The sequence below is a fragment of the Octopus sinensis genome, linkage group LG14 (genome assembly GCF_006345805.1).
Source record: "Octopus sinensis linkage group LG14, ASM634580v1, whole genome shotgun sequence".
NCBI classification, from domain to species: domain Eukaryota; kingdom Metazoa; phylum Mollusca; class Cephalopoda; order Octopoda; family Octopodidae; genus Octopus; species Octopus sinensis.
In genome coordinates, this window is record NC_043010.1 from 12,577,594 (window position 1) to 12,602,593 (window position 25,000).

Sequence of the window (25,000 nt, forward strand, 5' to 3'; positions counted from 1 at the left end):
CGTCTTTTGTCTATTTTCATAAAGCTTCCCGTTATATATATATATATATATATATAGTGTAATAAATAAAATATATGCATACATACAAACATATATGTACGTACCTACATCTACATGTATATATACATACATATATAAATATATATACGTGAGTACAGGACACGACAACTAGACGTAGAACTCAAAGAGAAACGAAAAGGGAAAAACCATTTTTTTACAACAGAAAAACAGATTACAGGACATACTACAACAAAAAAAATCCCCTATCATCAGCTGTCACTAGTTCGACTCTAGCGTGTTTTGAAGGCAAGACAGGACACGACTCGCCAAACTAGTCCTTCCTGCGAGAGAATTAAAGTAAAATTACCTCGCAGAGAGAGAGAGAGAGAGAAAAAGAGAGACAGACAGATAGTGTAATAATTTTGATATGGCTGGATACTGTTTATATTTATGTAAAATGTCAAAGTGCTCAATACATATAGAGTTTCATAGAGTATGAAGTTTAGTACCCATGTATTGAGTGCATGTTGCTAGTTCTTTACTTTAACTTCTTGTTAGTATCTAGGAAGTTGGATATATTGATTTGCAGTTGATCTTTGTTAGGGTTATTGAAATAAATAACAAAATGCTGGTGTGTTATGTTCTTGAATTTCGATAATATGGTATAAAACCTCTTTCTCTTTCTATATGTCTATACATATGTGTGTGTGTGTGTAACCTTCTCTCCTCACGTCTACAGTTGTTTGTATGGGTGTCTATAATGCCATCAACATCTCTAGTCACAACTACATTTCTCTAAAATTACACTTCCAGCTCCCTACAGCACATTTACAGCTACCTATAGTCACCCTATAGAGACCTCTCTAAAGACATATCAGTGTTCTATCTATCTGTCTCTCTCTCTCTCTCTCCCTCTCTCCTGTCATATTAACAACTCTCTTTCTTTCTCTTTTTTTACTTGTTTCAGTCATTTGACTGCGGCCATGCTGGAGCACCGCCTTTAGTCGAGCAAATCAACTCCGGGACTTATTTTTTGTAAGCCTAGTACTTATTCTATCGGTCTGTTTTGCCGAACCGCTAAGTGACGGGGATGTAAACACACCAGCATCAGTTGTCAAGCAATGCTAGGGGGACAAACACAGACACACAAACATATACACACACACACATATATATATATATATATATATATATATCAGCCGAAATTACTACGATGATCCGGTTCTTGACTGAAGACTGAGGGCTTCGAATGTCCTGTCTGTGTTTGTTGTATCGTCTTCTAAGTGTTATGCGTTCTTGTCACAGTTTGTATTTTTTACATATCATAATATATATATATATATATATACATATATATACATATACGACAGGCTTCTTTCAGTTTCCGTCTACCAAATCCACTCACAAGGCATTGGTCGGCCCGAGGCTATAGCAGAAGACACTTGCCCAAGATGACACGCAGTGGGACTGAACCCGGAACCATGTGGTTGGTAAGCAAGCTACTTACCACACAGCCACTCTCTACAATTACATCAAGAGTTCTCTATAGCCTTATCTACAGCTTATACAGCTTCATCAATAGAAGTCAATAGCCAGACCTATAGCTCTCTCCATTCACATTTATATTTCTCTACAGTCAGTCCGATGCATTTAGCAGAGTTCACTGTGTTTGCAAGCATTCAGTTCAAGTTCTCAGTTTGTGGCTAACATCCTCCTTCCCTCACAACCATCACAAAAGCTTTCCCACCACCACCACCACCACCACACATACTTCCACTACCAAATAAAGAGACACAGGTACTTCCCCTCCCTCATCCCCTGAGTAAAAGCTAAAATAAAAAATACCTAAATATTTCTACACACTTACAGAGAAAAGGATATGAGATTGTATGTAGATATGAGGTATTCAAACCAATTTTTTTAAAGACAATAACGGTAGAAATATATAAAATGGCACCAGCTGGAAATCAAAACTGAATTATTGATTTGTTTTTCCAGAAAGTTATGCCATTAATTTTACTCACAGTGCAATGCATTAAAATTATAAATAAAAACCAATGTTTTCTAGAAGCTTCCCGGCTCACAAAAAATTGTTCTATATATGTTCTCTCACCACTTTAACTTCCTATCAGTTAAGATTTCCTGATTTCTAGCTGAAGACATTTAGTGAAGATTCTTTTGACTGGAATAATAAACACCATTATCTTAAGTATTTATGTCTTGAATAAACTACACAATTTACAGAATGAGTGGAAGAAATTACCTAGAAGACAACTACTGCATTAAAAACAAATATCTAAGTGGGTAATAACACATTCAATGTAGTTAGCCAACCAATTTGAATTTAATCAAAAATTTACATATGTTTATATTAAGTTGAAGTCAATTTTGAGTCTACAGACCCATTCAGTCAACACTTATTTTTATTTTTGCTGCATTTAAGAGATTGAAAATACAAGACTTCTCCTTGAACAGGGTAACACTCTGTTGCATAGTTAACCCTTGGATTGCTGTTGATACGTGTTTACATGTGAGTGAGCTGAGACAATATCAAGTTAAGTGCCTTGCTCAAAGATACAATGTGCCTCCTGGTTTGCGAATTGAATCTATTTCCCAAGATTGCGAACCTTACACTGAAACCACAAGGCCACATATTTTTGCTGCATCTGTTGTGATGTAAAAATATTAAATTTGGTCAATGAAAGTAAGAGAGACAACTCTGAAATCCAAATTAATTTAAAAGTTGATTGGTGTCACTTTTGGCAATTGTGGTGACAACCCCAGACAACACTTGACCTATATAAACATTTAATATATTTGTAGTATATTATGATTACATAACAAAATACAGTATCCTTACAGGTCATTAACTCCACACATGTTTCAGTCTTATTAGACCTCTTCAATTAAGCATAATTTTACCCATTGCTAAATTGGCTGATAGAATATCAAATAGAACGCTTTGTGAGATTTACTTAGGCTTGTTGCACTCTGAGTTCAAACCCCAGTGAGGTCAACTTTACCTTTTTTTTACCTTAGGGGTTTGATAAATACAGTACCAGTTCAATATTGATTTCAATTCTTCTTTGCTATATTTCATTCTCTCTGGAAGAAATCAGCTGAGATCAGGTCTGGAGAGACTTGGAACCTATCAGGTTTAGATGCCAAACATGCCACCCCCACCTCAGACTCCAACTGGATTTGAGGGCGAGACAAAAGTTTTACACTTGTTACATGAGTTCCACTTTTAATTTTTAACATGTAAACGCCTACTCATACGACTCCCCACCACCACCACTGTAAATACTTATTCACAGACAAGTGAGCAGTCGTTTCTAGATATGCATTTATGGAGTTTAGTCAGCGGAAATAGCTGCATCATTGCTGTTATCTTATTGATCATATTTTATATTTTACAAACATTGATTTTGCTAGTTAAAACATATGTATTGACATTAAAAATTTATCAAACATAGAATTTAGAATAGGGTAAAATATGGAAATCTAAGGAAACTGGTGATAGTCTGCGTCAGCATAAATTAATCTACAAGTGAAGAATTTGTAGCAGAGTTCAATAAGTTCAGTTGCCATGGGTTGTGAAGAATTTGATGTATCAGGTCTTTGCTCTTTGACTGGGAGAGAAGGAGGGAGAGAAACATGGGCCCGGGAACAGGGGGTGCAGGTGGTGCAAGCGCACCCCCTACAATTTTTGCGGAGTGCAGAACCAAAATTTGCAGCCCTACTTATTTTTCTCAGGTTTAGAAAACGGTAAATAAAAAGTGATGTGTAAAAAGTAGCTTGAGGTTAGGCCCCTTCTCAAAGAACAAAACACAAAAATAACAAAAAAAATAAATAAATAAGACCTTGTTTGTAAATATTTTTGGACCTGGGTTTTGCACCCCCTAAGCAAATTTCATTCCTGAGCCAGTGGAGAGAAAATAGTTATTTTTATGGGTTGCAGGGAAATAAGTAAAGGAATTATAGGGAAAATGTAATGTGGAGATTGAGGTGGGTGTTAAAAGGGAGAGGTGAAGAGTAAGAAAGGGGTAGTGAAAGGGTGAGAATTATAGGGTAGAAAATAAATGAAATGGGTGGTGAGGGAGTAATAAAAAAAAAGGATTTATTTAGAAATATATTTCTTTACTACCCACAAGGGGCTAAACACAGAGGGGACAAACAAGAACAGATGAATGGATTAAGTCGATTATATCGACCCCAGTGCATAACTGGTACTTAATTTATCGACCCCCCGAAAGGATGAAAGGCAAAGTCGACCTCGGCGGAATTTGAACCCAGAACGTAACGGCAGACGAAATACGGCTACGCATTTTGCCCGGCGTGCTAACGATTCTGCCAGCTTGCCGCCTAGCCGGTGCCTCAAGCGAAGCAAAGAAAAAAGGTTTCTGATCAAATAAAAATGGAGAAAAAACACTGAAGAATAGGGAGCAGATGACAAAAGACATTTCTACTTCACTTCTCTTAGCAATTAAACTTACGGGAAAGTCTTCAAGGAATTCTCTAAGATTTGTGGTAGTTAAGTATATATACATTCATTTGCAATATTAGCATAATGGTTATTGTTCTGATTCTCAAATATTTTTTTCTGCTGGGCAAGAGACATCACAGCATAAGAATTACCATATAAAAGTGAAAAGGCTTAAGGGATATAGTATTTTCACCAGTTCTTCTGTTCAAGACTGCTGTATATATTTGGTCTGCAGACACCATTCTGTGCACATAAGTTCACTCAGTTGTTCAGAAATAGGTATTTTATATTAATTACCAGGGAATTTTTACCTGTGGTAAAATAGGATAACCTGTGTTATCCTATTAAAAAAGATATTTACTTTTCCTCAGTATTTTGCTGTGAAACTAGAAGGGAATGTCAGCCCTTAAAATTGACTCAAAGTAGAAAATGGTTTACTATTAGTTGCATTACATAACCACACACAAAATTGGATTAGCCTCATTATCCATAGAAAAATTGGTATTAAAATATTGGTAAATAATAAAACAGAACTATTATATTACTCAGAAGTTCTACATCAACAAACTTATATACTTATATACTAAGTTGTATCATGGAAAAAATAAGAAAGTTAACATAGCAGGAGTGGCTGTGTGGTAAGTAGCTTGCTAACCAACCACATGGTTCCGGGTTCAGTCCCACTGCATGGCACCTTGGGCAAGTGTCTTCTACTATAGCCCAGGGCTGACCAATGCCTTGTGAGTGGATTTGGTAGACGGAAACTGAAAGAAGCCTGTCGTATATATGTATATATATATATGTATGTGTGTGTGTGTTTGTCCCCCTAGCATTGCTTGATAACCGATGCTGGTGTGTTTACATCCCCGTTACTTAGCGGTTTGGCAAAAGAGACCGATAGAATAAGTACTGGGCTTACAAAGAATAAGTACCGGGGTCGATTTGCTCGACTAAAGGCGGTGCTCCAGCATGGCCACAGTCAAATGACTGAAACAAGTAAAAGAGTAAAAAGAGTAAAAGGGTAATAGCACCAAAATATGAAAGACATGCAACGGTCAGTCACTTAAGAAATTCTCTTATGAAAAATTGTTTCCAGAATATCAACAACTTACATTTAGAAATAAAATATACTGAAAGAAGTTGAAAAAATGATATTTACCTTACTTCTTAGATATTCTCATTAAACAACCAGACAATAGAAAAGTATGTAGATAAAGCACTAACTGGCACTTAGCAAGGACCGAACTTCAACTGGAACCATCAAATAAAAGTGAAGAGAACTGGCAGATCTGTAGTATTCAGCCAGGCAGAAAACCGTTGGTATGGCATAAAGATGAATTATTAAAGCTTTGTACAAATCATCATTGCAAATGAGTGGAGTAAGGTAATGGTAACACAAACATACACACACACACACACACACACTCTCTCTCTCTTTCTCTCTCCCTCTACCTATTTCTCTCTCTCACTGTCTCTTTCTATAACTCTCTATCAATCTATCTCTCACTGTTTCTTTCTCTTTCTCTCTTCCCTCTCTTAAAATGAAGTCTGCAGAAATTTAAGAAACTTTGGTATAAATCAATAACAAGTTCCAGCCATCAAATGAAGTGCTAGCACTTTGCTTTCGTATCTCCCACCACCCCCGCCCCCCTATCCCTCTCCCCACCCCCACCCTCGCCCCACCCCTCACCCTCGCCAAAAAAAAAAAAAATCACTAACTCATTCTAGTTAGAATTTTATTCAACTCTTATGTTTTCTAGTTTGATACATTCGTTGTCAGGGGATCACCAAGTCAGTTGCTGGCATCTTCATGATCAGAGGAAACCATTAGAGAATGATATTCTTTGTTATTGACATAATACCGGTGAAATTTAATTTCTCTTCATAAGCCAACAATAGAGTCTCTGTGTAGTCACAAGACCTGAAAGCAATAGCAGCCAAATTTTCCTCACATCACAACCTACCAGTTTAAATAAGAAAAGAGTATCATAAATTCTGTAGTCACAAAACATCACAAAAAAAAAACCCCAGATGGTCACTTCTGGAATGCCTTTTATTATTAGTCTGTCCCACTGTTTTCTAACCAAGTAGTCATGACACCCTGTAGGGAGTCCCAGAGTAGTTAAAAAGTTTCAAACTTAAATAACCCAACCAACAAAATAATACCATACTCAAAAACCAAAAAAAAATGCACAGAAGAATCCAGGCATGGCTGTGTGGTAAGAAGCTTGCTTCCCAACCATATGGCTCTGAGTTCTATCCCACTGCATGGCACCTTGGGCAAACATCTTCTACTATAGCTTCAGGCTGACCAAAGCCTTATGAGTGGACTAGGTAGATGGAAACTGAAAGAAGCCTGTTGTATACATACACACACACACACACCACACACACACACACACACACACACATACACACATATATATATATATATATATATATATATATATATTTAATAAAAAAATGGAGGAATATACTTTAATCAATCATCAACTACCAGATAATAGCCATTCACATAATTTATTAACCAACTACATTTCTTATTTTGTATTATGAATTTGAGGTAAAACATTTTACCTTCGCCCATATAATACAATAAATGAATTAATTGCATTGCAATTATTAGCATTTATGTATTAGCATTTCTGAGTGCTTTACTGGCAGAATATTGGATATATGTTATCCCATAGAGGGTTGCACTCACAACCCCTATCTCACTTTGTATTTATATATATATATATATATATATATATATATATATATAGCTCAAATTTACAGATAACAAAAGACAAAGACAGGTGTAGGAATAACAAGCAGGTGTTTAATGCTTGGGAAGAATGGAAGAGTCTGTGACAATTTGAGCCTAAGCTCTTCAACTGAAAGGATTAAGAGGGAAAAATGGAGAGAGAAGAAAAAACGTGTAAGGATTAACAGATCAACATGATGAAATAGCGGTGTGTTTCTTTGTGTTTGTGTTTGTCCCCACCACCATCGCTTGATAACCAATGTCGGTGTGTTTATGTCCCTGTAACTTAGAGGTTCAGTAAAGAGACAAATAGAATAGGTACTAGGCTTACAAAGAATTAGTCCTGGGGTCAATTTCTTTGACTAGAACCCTGTAAGGCAGTGCTCCAGCATGGCTGTGGACAAATGACAGAAACATGTAAAAGAATAAAAGAAAACAGAAAGTGAGAAAGTGCACTGCAGATATAAATTTTCGACCGAGAATGAATTTTCTTTACCGAGCTAAAATAAGGATTATAGCATTCCTTAGTATAAGGAAATAGTTTATCAAGCCACAGGTTAACTCAATCAGGGATGACCTAGAATTAAGCAGCTACAAAAAAAAAGCTAATTCGAGCAGGAGTGGCTGTGTGGTAAGTAGCTTGCTAACCAACCACATGGTTCCGGGTTCAGTCCCACTGCGTGGCATCTTGGGCAAGTGTCTTCTGCTATAGCACCGGGCCGACCAAAGCCTTGTGAGTGGATTTGGTAGACGGAAACTGAAAGAAGCCTGTATATATATATATATGTATATATATATATATGTATGTGTGTGTGTTTGTGTGTCTGTGTTTGTCCCCCCAACATCGCTTGACAACCGATGCTGGTGTGTTTACGTCCCCGTAACTTAGCGGTTCGGCAAAAAAGAGACCGATAGAATAAGTACTAGGCTTACAAAGAATAAGTCCCGGGGTCGATTTGCTCGACTAAAGGCGGTGCTCCAGCATGGCCGCAGTCAAATGACTGAAACAAGTAAAAGAGTAAAAGAGTAAAGAGTATATTTAATGTTATAGAAAGAAAGAAAGAATGAAAGAAAGAAAGAAAAAAAGAAAGAAAAAAGAGAGAGAGAGAGAAAATAGGACAGCTTCCAGCAATGCAGAAAGTTTCACAAACCTTTATGTTTCAGGTGCAAGGGACCATCCTCAGAAGAAAAACAATCTGAAGATGGGTCTTTGCACCCGAAATATTAAGGTTTTGTAAAACTTTCCACATTGTCAGAAGCTTTCCTATTTTCTCTCTTTTTTCCCACTTCTTCGATATTACAATGCTTCAAGTGAACTACAACACTCTCATTTAATGTTATATATATATCTAATTACAAATTAATGAAACGGCAGTTTTATAACACTTCTGTTGCTTATTGGTCACACCCTGTGGTTCCTCTTCACACCTCGGTATACTGCACCATTGAAGAGTTAAATGTTCTGCCAACAGAGAAAATATAACAACCAATGACAAAGCATGAACAATCAACTTGTTAACTGAATGTTGTCTGTGTTTTGTTATGATAAACTCAGTAAATCATTTACTCTTTTACTTGTTTCAGTCATTTGACTGCGGCCATGCTGGAGCACCACCTTCAGTCGAGCAAATCGACCCCAGGACTTATTCTTTGTAAGCCTAGTACTTATTCTATCGGTCGCTTTTGCCGAACTGCTAAGTTACGGGGGACATAAACACACCAGCATCGGTTGCCAAGCAATGTTGGAGGGACAAACACAGACACACAAACGTATACACACACACACACAAACACACACACACACAAACACACACACATACATACACACACACATACACACATATATACATATATACGACGGGCTTCTTTCAGTTTCTGTTTACCAAATCCACTCACAAGGCTTTGGTCGGCCCAAAGCTATAGTAGAAGACTCTTGCCCAAGGTGCCACGCAGTGGGACTGAACCCGGAACCATGTGGTTGATAAGCGAGCTACTTACCAGCCAGCCTGAGACACTCCACCTCTCCAGTTCTCTGATACAAACTTCCTGTTTTGAAGTGATCTACATTAAAACCTTCCATTGAAATTTCATGTTGATTTTTTATTCCAAACACCAGCTTAATAATGGTTTCAAATTTTGGCACAAGGCCAGCAAGTTTGGGATGGGAGGTAAGTTGATTACATTGGCCTCATTGCTCAACTGGTAATTATTTCATGACCCTGAAAGGATGAAAGGTAAAGTCAACCTTAGTGGAATTTGAACTCAGAACGAAATGCTGCTAAGCATTTTGCCCCGCATGCCAAACAACTCCACCAGCTTGCTGCCTTACACCAGCTTAATAATAAGAAATTATTTTACTAAATTCCTCATTTTCCTGAAAATTAATAGAAGCAAGGACAACAGATTTCAACGAAAATAGGCTAACAAAAGCTTGTAATTAGATATATATATATATATATATATATATATATATATATATATATAAATTTTTATAATTATGAGTATAATTATCATTCGGGTTCAGCAAAAAATTTGTTTCACACCACATACTGAAATTTAGAAATAGCAGTTAAAACTAACTATTTCTCTACCATAAGAAAATCTCCAGACAACAATACTTGTTGAGTATTATTGTCTGGGAAATTTTCTTATGGCAGAGAAATAGCTAGTTTTAACTGCTATATCTAAATTTTGGTAGAAATCTTTTGCTGAACCCTAATTATAATTATACTCATAATTATAAAAATTTTTGTTTACTGATAATGGTTCTCTTAACATACCAAACTACTTGCAAAATTATTAATTATTAATCAATTAATTAATTTTAACCTTTATTATTATTGATATATATATCAATAATAATAAAGGTTAAAATTAATTAGTTAATTGATTAATATATATATATATATATATATATATATATATAAATTTTTATAATTATGAGTATAATTATCATTCGGGTTCAGCAAAAAATTTGTTTCACCACATACTGAAATTTAGAAATAGCAGTTAAAACTAACTATTTCTCTACCATAAGAAAATCTCCCAGACAACAATACTTGTTGAGTATTATTGTCTGGGAAATTTTCTTATGGCAGAGAAATAGCTAGTTTTAACTGCTATATCTAAATTTTGGTAGAAATCTTTTGCTGAACCCTAATTATAATTATACTCATAATTATAAAAATTTTTGTTTACTGATAATGGTTCTCTTAACATACCAAACTACTTGGCAAAATTATTAATTATTAATCAATTAATTAATTTTAACCTTTATTATTATTGATATATATATCAATAATAATAAAGGTTAAAATTAATTAGTTAATTGATTAATATATATATATATATGCCCTTTTATAGTGTCAAATTTCACCACAAAGTCCAGTTCTTGTTGCACTATGGTGGCTTGGGTGCCTCATTGACCCCGAGAGCTATGCCAGAAAAGTGCAAGCTCCTGGTTGGCATGCCTATGCTAGACAAACCCAAGGGTAGAGACTAGACTAATATGAACCACCTCTTCTCAGAGGTAATAGGTTTGCAAAGGGCCAACACTTCTACCTAGAAAAAAAGCAAAGTTACAACAGCATTGATGATAATTTCAAAACCAGCAAGACTTGGGAGAGGGAAAGACAGCCCAGAGTTGAGAGCAATGGATAATAGTCATGAATAGCCTATGGTCCATAGAGAGCAAAGCATTTAAATATGTAAATATACTATCAAATTGACAGGGTCATTTAAGTAGCAGACAGAAAACCTTGACATATTTGTTCCAGCTCTCTGTATTCTGAGCTCAAATCCTAGCTAGTTCAAATTTTTCTTTCATCTTAGCTTTTTTTTTTCACGCTAAGAGTTGCTGAAGCATGGAACAGACTGCCAGCATCAGTTGTTAGTTGTCAGAGCACTGCATCCTTCAAAACTTCCATGCTTCCTGAGATTCGCCAACACTACACCTGATTTTCTCCCCTCCATACACTCACAAGCGTGTATCTGACTCATCCATTGTTCGCTTTCCAGACATTTGTACATTGCTGCATATGCTTTATACGCACCTTTGACAAGTTGTGGTGCACCTGAGCACTGTATACAATAATTTCATTATTATTATCCTTTCAGGGTCAATAAATAAGGTAACAGTTCGAGGTAGTGAATAAACAGAAGTTAAGCATTAGATGAAATATTTTGTGGTATCTGTTTCAACTCTTTGCTTTCTGAGTTTAAATCTCACCTCCATCATGGAGAAAATAGATGCTCCAAGACCCAACAAAATTAGTGAAAGGTTTGGAAAGTCCTTAAACCAATGCTCAAATATTTCACAGGAGAAAATGTAAGTAACTTTCAGTCAATTCCTGTGCATTCAAAGAAGATGTATTTTTACAGTTATTAGAACAACAAAAGTAAAACTTAACTAACTTATATAATTTATTAGCTTAGATAATTTATTATATAATTTATTACCTTCAAAATTTTCCTCGCGATACAACAGACTAATAATGAATTATATGGGTTGTAAAAGAATGTTTGTGAATAATCTATCCTCATTTCTCAAAAAAAAAAAAAAATTAGGTGTCCTTCTTTGTTATTGTTTGAGTTTGTAAAGCATTGTTCAACAATGTTTAACTCACCACCAGATGGGTTTATTTTTGATTAACTGTAATTATCATAGCACTTACTTTGCTATTATTTTAATAATTCTTTCTTATTTTGGCACAAAGCCACATATGTATATTGAGAAAGTCTTTTGTCAGTTCAGCCAGCCTCAGTATATGCCTTGAATTTATTTCAGCCTCGTACTTATTTTATAACTCACTTATAATTATTATTATTAATTTTGTCAGTGAACAGGTCGTGGTCTCAAAGTGATGAAAATATTTTGACAAATTAAATTTAGATGTTGAAGTGAACCTAATGGTTTTTGTGTGTTTCTTAAATGGCTTATAAACACCTTCCACGCTGCAATTGTTTTCGTTCCAGCACACGATCTCAGATCAAGTCACTCGCTATGCAAGTACATCTCACTATTAATTTTCTTTTTTTATTTTTATTTTGAGTGACTAAGCTGCCTTTTAAGGTAGAGAGATGTACCATTTTATACCAAAAAACATGTGGATACTTATAAACACATCATCATCATTTAACGTCCATTTTCCATACTGGCATGGGTTTGACAGTTTGACAGGAGCTGATCAGCTTAGGGGCTGTTCTGGCTCCACATCTGTTTTGGCATGGTTTCTATGGCTGGATGTCCTTCCTAATGCCAACCATCTTATAAAATGTACTGAGTACTTTTATGCTGCACCAGCACCTATGATCCAGCAAGATTAGGGATGCTCAGTGGAAGAGGGTGCAAGAGACAAGCCTGTATGCAAGGGCAACCATGATTTTATTTAGCGTGATGTGTCTTTTCAAGCACAGGAAACCACCAGGATTCTTGGTTCCCTGTCACCCCCTCTGCGAGTCCCAACACCTGGAGATCTTTTCTCACCACTTCATCCCACATCTTCATCCACACATATACCTGATTTATGTGTGAGTGTGTGTGTATGCATATATATATACACATGCATACTACATGTGAAGGCACATGGTTCAGTGGTTAGAGCATCAAGCTTACGATTGCGAGATTGGGAGTTTGAATCCCGGACCAGGCCGCAAGTTGTGTTCTTGAGCAAGACACTTTATTTCACGTTGCTCCAGTTCACTCAGCTGTAGAAATGAGTTGCGACGTCACAGGTGCCAAGCTGTATCGGCCCCTTTGCCTTTCCCTTGGATAACACTGGTGGCATGGAGAGGGGAGGCCAGTATGCATGGGCGACTGCTGGTCTTCCATAAAACAACCTTGTCCAGACTTGTGCCTAGGAGGGTAACTTTCTAGGTGCAATTCTACGGTCATCCATGACCGATGGGGTCTCAACACAGGCATACTACACTCTTCCACTTAGTTGGGAGGTCTTGTATGTTATTTGATGGTCTCGCCATGAAAAAGATATCCAATACACTCTGTAAAGAGAAAGGGCATCCAGCCATAGAAACCATTAGATAACAGAGTTTAGTGTAGTCCTCTGGTTTGTTGATTTCTGTCGAACTGTCCCAACCAATGCTGGCATGGAAAGCAATGATGATGATGATGATACACACACACACATGCACATGCACACACACACACATGCACGTGCACACACACACACACACATGTATGTATATATGTATATTCTTTTTTGTGTCACTTGTTTCAGTCATTTGATTGTGGCCATGCTGGAGCACTGCCTTGAAGGGTTTTTAGTTGAACAAATCGAACCCAGGACTTATAAAGCCTAGTACATATTTTATCAGTCTCTTTTGCCAAACTGCTAAGTTACAGAGATGTAAACTGGTTGTCAGGTGGTGATGGGGGAGACAAACACCTACACAAAGTCACACACACACACAACAGGCTTCTTTCAATTTCCATCTACCAAATCCACTCACAAATTTTTGGCACAAGGCTATAGTACAGGACACTTGTCTAAGATACCATGCAGTGGGACTGAACCCAGAAATATATGGTTGGGAAGCAAGCTTCTTACCACACAGCCACACCTGTGCCTATATATATATCATCATCATCATCATCATCACATCATCATCATCATTTAGCGTGATGATGATGATGATGATGATATATATATATATATATATATAATAATAATAATAATATTAGGGAGTAAATCCAAACTTACAGGGAAAATTAGATTTAGGATTAAATCTAATTTTACAGTATAAATATATATATTAAATTAGAATTAAAACCACTATTTTTTGATAGTTATATATATTTTTAAAAAAATTAAATAAATATATAATTATAAAAAAAATTTTTTTAATTTTTAATAAATAAATATAAATAAAAATAATAATAATAATAAAAATAATAAATATATATCCTCGCCTGGCACCTGTGCAGGTGGCACGTAAAAAGCACCCACTACACTCACGGAGTGGTTGGCGTTAGGAAGGGCATCCAGCTGTAGAAACACTGCCAGATAAGACTGGAGCCTGGTGCAGCCTTCTGGCTTCCCAGATCCCCGGTCGAACCGTCCAACCAATGCTAGCATGGAGAACGGACGTTAAACGATGATGATGATGATATAAATATGAGAGAGTGACCACAATCTATTTTTTCGTTATTTTTCACTTGCCCCACACTAAATGTTGTGTTATTTCTCCTTGGAAACAATTTTTTAGTGGCTATACCAAAGTGGATCTATTTTTAGCACTAGAGTAGACCACATAGTGGTCGCTCTCTCATATTTATGTATAAATTTATATTGTATCCCTGGTTTTTATGTGCTAACCACTTGGTGTTAAATTGATGGTATTATTAAATTAATATCAAATTTTTCACCCTCATTTATAAATTATATATATATATATATATATATATGAATTTATAAGTATAAATTAATAATTAAAAAATTTTTTTAAATTTTAACTTTAAATTTAAATAATTTAAATTTTGAATTTTATATTTTATTTATTTTGTATATTATATTAATTGATTTTATTTCTATGTTTTGGTTTATGTTTTTCACTGTTTGATTTGCCTAATAGTGGTTTTATCTCTAATTTAATATACACACACACACACACACACACATACAATAGGCTTTTGCATAGCCTCCAGCTACTAAATTCCACTCACACATTAATTAATCAATCTAACCTTTCCTAAAAAAAAAAAACCCTGCTCATCATGTTTCAGTGGGATTGAACCTGGAACCACATGTTTGCAAAGCAAATGACTTAAACCACTCAGCCATGCCTGTGCCTCCTTTGCATTTTTATGCAAATATTCCCAGTGTTACTTGTCTTTGTTGTACAGGCTGATTCATAATATAGAAAGGGTCCAACAAAGAATACATAATGATGTAATGTTACTTGTACTGGTTTCAAGCATATTGTTTTGTTCCTATTCTTTTTATCATACCGAGAAAACTAATTATTCTCAATATATATCGATTTCTTATTCCCTACTTCAGTTTCAAGGTCCTTACATTCTGATAATGTTTCTACGTCTTTGTAAGGAATGCTTTGATAAGTTTACAAAGATTTTCCTATTTATCTTAATAATGATCGGTTGCTGATATGGCTTCATTTCTTTGTCTACTGAACATGCATATCTTAGAATATCATTCCAGCAACATACAAATTTCGGTATGTTCACACCATATTAACACTGGATCTACAGATATACTTGATGGTATTTGATATAGACAACAGAGACGATCCTAACCCTGGGGCGAGTCACTGTTTCATGTATATGAAAGCTGTTTCAGGACCATTTACCTTGTTATGCTTAGTTGCCTGGAATAATATCTTTTAAGGCAATCCCAATGGGAATATAATAGAAGTGATGCAAATACAACAGATACAAAAACAATCTCACATCTTTTCATGGGATCTGGAGCCATGAGAATACATTCTGTGCTTTATAGCAACGGTGGGTAAATATTGAAAAAAGATTGATTACAGAGTCTAAAATTAAGGAGTGACAATGTGAGAACACCCTTTGGGGATAATTTTCTTTTCTTATATGATTTAGTTGAAAATAATGTGCAGTGTCCGTAACCTTTTAAGAACCACCTTAGAGTGGCCCCTGACACAACTTGTGCTCTCGGCTTGCCAACTTGAAAAGATGTGCATTACTGGCAAATGTTTTTAAATGACATTTGAAAGGTAGAGAAGTTTGGTTGTGTGGTTAGGAATTTCAATTTACGACTTCATGGCTTTGGATTCACTCCCAATGCTTTGCCACTTTGGACAAGTGTCTTTTAACTACAGCCGCAAAACTAGTGAGTGAAAGTTAGAACTGTATGGATATATATATATATATATATATACACACACACATAAATATATAACATATCTATAATATATATATATAGAATATATATAACACACATTATATATAATATATATAATATATTTATTATTATTATTATTATTATTATTATATATATATATATATTATATATATATATATATATATATATATGATAATAAATAATAATAATAATAATAATAATAATAATAATAATAATAATAATAATAATGCCCTGATGCAGTACCAGGCAGTGGCTCTCATGGCTTCTGATCTTAACTGATTGGAAGTGTTATCATGTACATTGTTTTGTCTTGGTATAAAAGATGGGCTACAGCAAATATTCTGCTCAATACCACAGATTTGCTTGTCAGTTGTTTGACCGTAACCAGTTGAGCATGTCCCTTAGTGGCTGACGATATGTGCATCTCTGATCACGAGCAGAAGTAGTGGGGGAGCATCATAGCCATGTGTTGAGAGGGATTCTTTGGGGTTTGAATAGTTCACCTCTGGAAACATGGGTGGTTCTTTCAACATCCTTAAACAACCCTTATTCAGGGACCGTTTGAGCGGGATGGGCTACTCAATCTGAAGAAAATTCTAACTGGGCCCCACCTGCAAGGTCATGTGCTGTTTATCTTGATATGAGATCACCATGTCGCACACATATGGTTGTGATGCATGTGCCTGGTGTACCTTTATCAGACGGGTAGTCATGATAGGTATATTGGGCTTCGTATATTTTACCCCAGTGTCACTTTGATAGTATGAACTGCTCTCTCACTCAATAATAATAATAATAATAATAATAATAATAATATTAGGGAGTATAACTTTTTGTGATCTAGTTATATGTTTTTTAAAAATATATTCTGTTTTTTATTTATGATTTGGTTTATGCCTATCATTGTTTGAATTGCATAATAGTGTTTTTTTTCTCTAATTTATATATATATATATATATATATATATATATATATACTATTAAAGTCTTCTAAAATACCGATGGATTCGGAAAACTCCACCGACTCCTAAAGTTAAGCTGTGTTATGGACAAGGTTGTAATAAAAAAGGACAATTATTTTTGAAACGGAATTAGGGCTACAAAAATCTATCAAGTGAAATACAGACGTTCATCAGGTGACTGAGGTAAAAATTCATTAGTTCAATCAAAATTAACAAGTATATGTGTGCATGCACATGATGTGTGTGTGTGTGTGTGTGTTTGTGTGTTTGCGTCCGTAAGTGTGTGTGCATGATTATATTGGCTCAAGGCCTGAAACTTTACAAAGGGAGGTTAGACAATTACATCAACTCCAGTGCTCAACTCATACTTATTTTATCGACCGTTAAAGGATAAAAGGCAAATTCAGCCTCAGTAGAATTTGAACTCAGAACATAAAGAAAGACAAAATGACACTAAGTATTTTACCCAGCATGCTAAGAAGTATACCAGCTCAGTACCTTGATGAGTATGATGATGATGATGATGATGATCCTTTCTATTAAAGGCACAAGGCCTGAAATTTGTGGGGAGGGGACTAGTCGATTTCATCAACTCAAGTGTTTCATGGGTATTTAATCTATCAACCCTGAAAGGATGAAAGACAAAGTCAACCTCAGCAGAATTTGGACTCAGAACGTTAAGATGGACAAAACTAAGCATTTTGTCCAGCATGCCTACAATTCTGCCAGCTCCCTACCTTAATAATAATAATAATAATAACAATAATAATAATAATAATAATAATAATAATAATAATAATAATAATAATAATAATAATAATATAATAATAATAGAAATAGAGGTAACCAGAATGTGGAATCTAAAAACAGAAACAATTCCTATCATAGTAGGTGCATTAGGCATGATAAAAAAATATTCAGACAAATACATAACAAAAACACCAGGACTTACAAACACATATAACATACAGAAAATTGCACTACTAGGCACTGCACACATCCTACGCAGAACACTTTCCATACAATAACCATCAGAGCATCACAACAAATCACAGCACATACCCAAGGCACACAGAGCTGCGCTTGGTAGTGAAGTGAAAGCACACTATAAAAATAAAACTACTGAATAATAATAATAATAATGATAATAATGATAATAATAATAATGATAAATTTCTGATCTTAACTGATTGGAAGTGTTATCATGCACATTGTTTTGTCTTGGTGTAAAAGATGAGCTACAGCAAATATTCTGCTCAATACCATAGATTTGCTTGTCAGTTGTTTGACCTTAACCAGTTGAGCATATCCCTTAGTGGCTGATGATATGTGCATCTCTGATCATGAGCAGAAGTAGTCGGGGAGCATCATAGCCATGTGTTGAGAGGGATTCTTTGGGGTTTGAATAGTTCACCTCTGGAAACATGGGTGTTTTATTCAACATCCTTAAACAACCCTTATTCAGGGACCAGAAGAAAATTCTAACTGGGCCCCAACTGCAAGGTCATGTGCTGTTGATCTTGATATGAGATCACCATGTCGCACACACATGGTTGTGATGCATGTGCCTGGTGTACATGTAGTGTACATCAGACATGTAGGTATGATTGGTATACTGGGCTTTGTATATTTTATCCCAGTTTCACTTTGATGGCATGCACTGCTCTCTCACTCAATAATAATAATAATAATAATGTATAAATTATATTAGCCCTTGTGGCCATAAAAGGATAAATTATTATTATTATTATTATTATTATTATTATTATTATTAGTGTTATTATTATTATTATTATTATTATTATTATTATTATTGAGTGAGCGAGCAGAGCATGCAATCAAAGTGACACTGGGGTAAAATATACGAAGCCCAGTATACCCATCATGACTACCTGTCTGATAAGGGTACACCAGGCACATGCATCACAACCATATGTGCGCGACATGGTGATCTCATATCAAGATAAACAGCACATGACCTTGCAGGTGGAGCCCAGTTAGAATTTTCTTCAGATCGAGTAACCCATCCCGCTCAAAAGGTCCCTGAATAAGGGTTGTTTAAGGACGTTGAACGAAACACCCATGTTTCCAGAGGTGAATTATTCAAACCCCAAAGAATCCTTCTCAACACATGGCTATGATGCTCCCCCACTACTTCTGCTCGTGATCAGAGATGCACATATCGTCAGCCACTAAGGGACATGCTCAACTGGTTAAGGTCAAACAACTGACAAGCAAATCTGTGGTATTGAGCAGAATATTTGCTGTAGCCCATCTATTATTATTATTATTATTATTATTATTATTATCATTATTATTTTTGTCTTCTTTAGAAGCTAGCAAGAAGGATCTCTATGCAATCACCTGCCTTGCACAAAATAACAACCGCATCTCTCTCAAATCACATTCTACCATCTTAAGATAAGAAAGGAAAGAAGACAATAGATAATGTAGTCGTAGATAATCCTAAAAGAAAGACGAGGTGGCCACAAATGGAATGCTTTTAAACATAACAGCAGTTTGATTAGGGCTGACCTGGTGCCAAACAATAACAACAACAACAACAACAACAACAACAATGACAATCTCTAAACCAAAGATTTGCTCGATCAGGTTTGACCTGGGGCTAAAAACACAACAACAGCAACAACAAAAACAACCACAACAACAATTTTTTTTACAAACTCTCTTATCCAAAACTACATCTCTCTCTTGAAATCTCCTGCTGCTGCCGGTTGCTATAGAAATGTTCAAATATTCAAATTATATGTTAACCCCGACTAATCTCATGCAATGATCTCAGTTCTCCAGAATAAGAGAGAATAAATAAACAAACAGAACAACAGAATCTATGGCAATTCTTCCTTTCTTTCCTTTAGCAAACTTCATGGGAAGAAAGGAATTAACATGCTAACAATTATTTCCTCTTTTTCTTTTTTTTTACATAGGTGCAAGCATAGCAATGTGGTAAAGAAGTGCATTTTACTAACACAGGGTTTCTGGTTCAATGTACCTGTGTGGCAATTAGCTTAAGTGTTTCCTATAATGGAAAACATTTATAGCCCTGGGTTGAACAGAGCCATGTGAGGGAATCCGAAAGACCAGGAACTGAAGAGAGAGAGAGACTCATTGTATATATATATTTGTGTGACTATGTGTGTGACTCTGTGTGTGTGTGAGAGAGAGAGAAATGAAGTGTGTGTGTGTGTGTGTGAGTGTGTGTGTGTGTGTATATGTGTGTGTATACAGATGGATAGTTTTAGATATAGTCATATACATATAGTAAACATATGTGTGTGTGTATGTGTGTATATATATATATATATAAATATATATATATATATATATATATATATGTATGTATGTATATATATATGTGTGTGTGTGTTGTGTGTGTATATATATATATATATATATATATACACATATACATTTTCCAAAATGTAACTACATGTGGTTCATTGGCAAATTTTTTCCTCTGTCTTCCTTTTCTCTTGGACTTTCCTCCGTCTCCTGTTTCTGACGAAGAGCTTTGCTCAAAATGCAAAAACTACATTTCTTTCCTTCCCTGAGCATCTGCTAATGCTTTCCATGTACCACATCGTTGCGTTGTTGTTTTTTCCTTGTGTTTGTTCTTCGTATTTTGGGATTTACTATATACATATATATATATATATATATATATATATCCAAGATAAAACTCTGAGTTTCGGATGCCGAGGTGGAACGAGGTGGAAATCCACAATACCATCTCTTCGGTTATCAGGCCAGATAACTGAAGAGATGGTGTTGTGGATTTCCACCTCAGCATCTGAAACTCAGAGTTTTATCTTGGCTATTGAATAATTGTCACATATTATATATATATATATATGAAAGAATGGAGTTGAACGATGATTTAACAAAATTCCTTTATTCTCGACCAGGAGAGACAAAGAACTTATGTCAGCATCAAGATGAACAAAAACTCTTAGATGACTGCCCACACGGAGTCCATAGCGATAATCGCTATTATCGCTATGAACTCCGTTTGGGCAGTCATCTAAGAGTTTTTGTTCATCTTGATGCTGACATAAGTTCTTTGTCTCTCCTGGTCGAGAATAAAGGAATTTTGTTAAATCGTCGTTCAACTCCATTCTTTAATTTATTTGTATTAAAAAAAACCCCCCAAAAACCACACAAATTTCCACACGAAAGCACGTGATCTCTGCCCTTGGCATGTAGCTTCAACCGTGTTTTTCTGACGTGAATTTGCTACCCGGGTATCGGTAAACCGAATTATCTATACTAAGATAATTCATTCAACTACTTAAATATATATATATATATATATACATGTAGGTATGTATTTGTGTATGCCTCTGTGTGGGGAGGGTGGTTTTCTCATCTTGATATCATGTACTAATTGTAAATACACATCCTTGTCATAGAAACAGTGCTGGTTCTTTGCAATCTACGGTAAAAAACATCTGGTCTAGGACTATGTCTGAACTATAATCATACCTGGAAACAGGTGAGACACGGCAACAAGAAAAGCATTCAGACATAATGAAATATTAATCTCAGCAAATTACATCTGCCCCATGCAAACATGGAAAATAGATGCTAAAATAACAACGATGATGATGATGATGATGACTACGAAGGCAGTAATGATATGACGATGATGATGATGATGTTGATGATGATGATGGTGATGATGATGATGATGATGATGGTGATGATGATGATGATGATGATGATGATTATGATGATGTTGATGATGATGATGGTGATGATGATGATGATGATGATGATGGTGATGATGATGATGTTGATGATGATGATGGTGATGATGATGATGATGATGATGATGGTGGTGGTGGTGGTGGTGGTGATGATGATAATGATGATGATAACAACGGTGGTGGTAGTGGTGATAGTGGTGGTGATGGTGGTGGTGGGTATTGGTAACCTACATGAAAAATATGCATCAAATCAAGAATCAAATGTTGGTCAAATGAATTAACTTCCATATGGTACTTTTGCTGTTGTTGTTGTTGTTGTTGTTGTTATTGTTGTCGTTGTTGTTGTTTTGCAATTGATTAACCCTCTAATCTGACATATATCTAATCTCACATTATGTATAATGTAGCTGTAAATAACATTATACAATATCTACCATAACTCAGTATTGTGGTCCACTGTCCCCTAAATACAACATTCCCATACTCAACAATGAGGACCACTGTCCCCTATGTCCCCTAAATACAACATTCCCATACTCAACACAGGGTGATACTGACCCCTAAGTACAACACTAGATAACTCAACAATGGGGACCACTGTCCCTTAAATACAACATTCCCATACTCAACAGAGGGTGATACTGACCCCTAAGTACATCACTACATAACTCAACAATGAGGACCACTGTCCCCTAAATACAACATTCCCATACTCAACACAGGATGATACTAACCCCTAAGTACTACACTAGATAACTCAACAATGAGGGCCACTGTCCCCTAAATACAACATTCCCATACTCAACACAGGGTGATACTGACCCCTAAGTACATCACTACATAACTCAACAATGAGGACCACTGTCCCCTAAATACAACATTCCCATACTCAACACAGGGTGATACTGACCCCTAAGTACAACACTAGATAACTCAACAATGAAGACCACTGTCCCCTAAATACAACACTCCCATACTCAACAGAGGGTGATACTGATCCCTAAGTACATCACTACATAACTCAACAATGAGGACCACGGTCCCCTAAATACAACATTCCCATACTCAACACAGGGTGATACTGACCCCTAAGTACATCACTACATAACTCAACAATGAGGACCACTGTTCTCTAAATACAACATTCCCATACTCAACACAGGATGATACTAACCCCTAAGTACAACACTAGATAACTCAACAATGAGGACCACTGTCCCCTAAATACAACATTCCCATACTCAACACAGGGTGATACTGACCCCTAAGTACATCACTACATAACTCAACAATGAGGACCACTGTCCCCTAAATACAACATTCCCATACTCAACAGAGGGTGATACTGACCCCTAAGTACAACACTAGATAACTCAACAATGAAGACCACTGTCCCCTAAATACAACACTCCCATACTCAACACTGGGTGATACTGATCCCTAAGTACAACACTAGGTAACTCAATGATGAGGACCACTGTCCCCTAAATACAACACTCCCATACTCAACACAGGATGATACTAACCCCTAAGTACAACACTAGATAACTCAATAATGAGGACTACTGTCCCCTAAATACAATTCTTCTATAACTCAAAACTGTTGTCCACTGTCCCCAAAATGCAATATTACCATAACTCAACAATAAGGTCCATTGTCCCCTAAGAATTACACCAGAATAACTCAATGATGAGGACTACTGTCCCTTAAATACTACATAACTATAACATAATAATGATATTCACTGTCCCCTAAATATATGTGTATGTATATTATATATACACACACATACATAAACATGTGCACATATACATGTATATATATACATATGTATATATGTATATATACATATGTATATATGTATATATACATATGTATATATGTATATATACATATGTATATATGTATATATACATATGTATATATGTATATATACATATGTATATATGTATATATACATATATACTTTGTTTTTGTCCGGGAATCTCTTTTTAAAGTAGGGGAAATAGCTAAGGTTCTCTGGCTGCTATTTCTAAACTTCGGTATGTGGTAAAGCAAATCTTTGCTGAACCCTAATTATAAAATATTACTTAAGTTTACCGAGAAATGGTCCCTTTTCATGCCGAATTCTACTTGGTGAAATTATTGATTACTAATTAATTCATTAATTCTACCCTTTGTTATTGTATATATATATATATATATATATATACTTTATTTAAAGTAGCAGAAAATTCAACAAAACCTGTTACTCTGAGTTTCCCGTTGCCGTTCATCGGACAGTTTTTGCTAGAAAAAACAACTGTCCGATGAACGGCAACGGGAAACTCAGAGTAACAGATTTTGTTGAATTTTCTGCTGCTTTAAATAAAGCATATTACTCTACCACTGGTATTTGAGTACTCTTTTTTCCAACCTCATCCGACGACAGACACCCATCCCAACCCCCCATGCTTGCGAAGACATGTTGGGGCAAGCGAAATCGAAATCGAAATCGAAACCGAATTGAACCAGCCAGGATCCCTGGCCTGGTGGTACGTAAAAAGCACTATCCGACTCGGGGCCGTGGCACATAAAATACTCCAATGCGACCGTACAACAGGCACCCATGCCAACCCCCTTTGCTTGTGAAGACATGTTGGGGCAAGCGAAATCGAAATCGAATTGAACCAGCCAGGATCCCTGGTCTGGTGGTACGTAAAAAGCACTATCCGACTCGTGGCCGTGGCACGTAAAATACTCCAATGCGACCGTACGACAGGCACCCTTGCCAACCCCCTTTGCTTGTGAAGACATGTTGGGGCAAGCGAAATCGAATTGAACCAGCCAGGATCCCTGGTCTGGTGGTACGTAAAAAGCACTATCCGACTCGTGGCCGATGCCAGCACCGCCTCGACTGGCTTCCGTGCCGGTGGCACATAAAATACACCAATCTGACCGTGGCCGTTGCCAGCCCCGCCTGGCACCTGTGCAGGTGGCACGTAAAAAGCACCCACTACACTCACGGAGTGGTTGGCGTTAGGAAGGGCATCCAGCTGTAGAAACATTGCCAAATTAGACTGGAGCCTGGTGCAGCCTTCTGGCTTCCCAGAACCCCGGTCGAACCGTCCAACCCATGCTAGCATGGAGAACGGACGTTAAACGATGATGATGATGATGATGATGTTTCACATTTATGTGTTTACTCCGGTATATATATATATATATATGACTA

The 25,000-nt window shown here is 36.1% G+C and overlaps 1 protein-coding gene across 10 annotated transcripts in view; it reads right to left on the reverse strand.

The window, feature by feature from the left end:
* LOC115218987 (protocadherin gamma-A4-like) overlaps positions 1 to 25,000 on the reverse strand; it is a 322,165-nt gene that overhangs the window by 285,522 nt on the left and 11,643 nt on the right. Inside the window, exon 1 of one of the 10 annotated variants that reach the window (XM_036508637.1) lies at positions 5,646 to 5,739. The exons of the other annotated variants lie outside the window; for them this stretch is intronic. The gene's annotated coding sequence lies outside the window, so the exon portion shown is untranslated. Of the gene's footprint in view, positions 1 to 5,645; positions 5,740 to 25,000 lie in introns of those variants that run through there. 10 annotated transcript variants of the gene reach the window in all.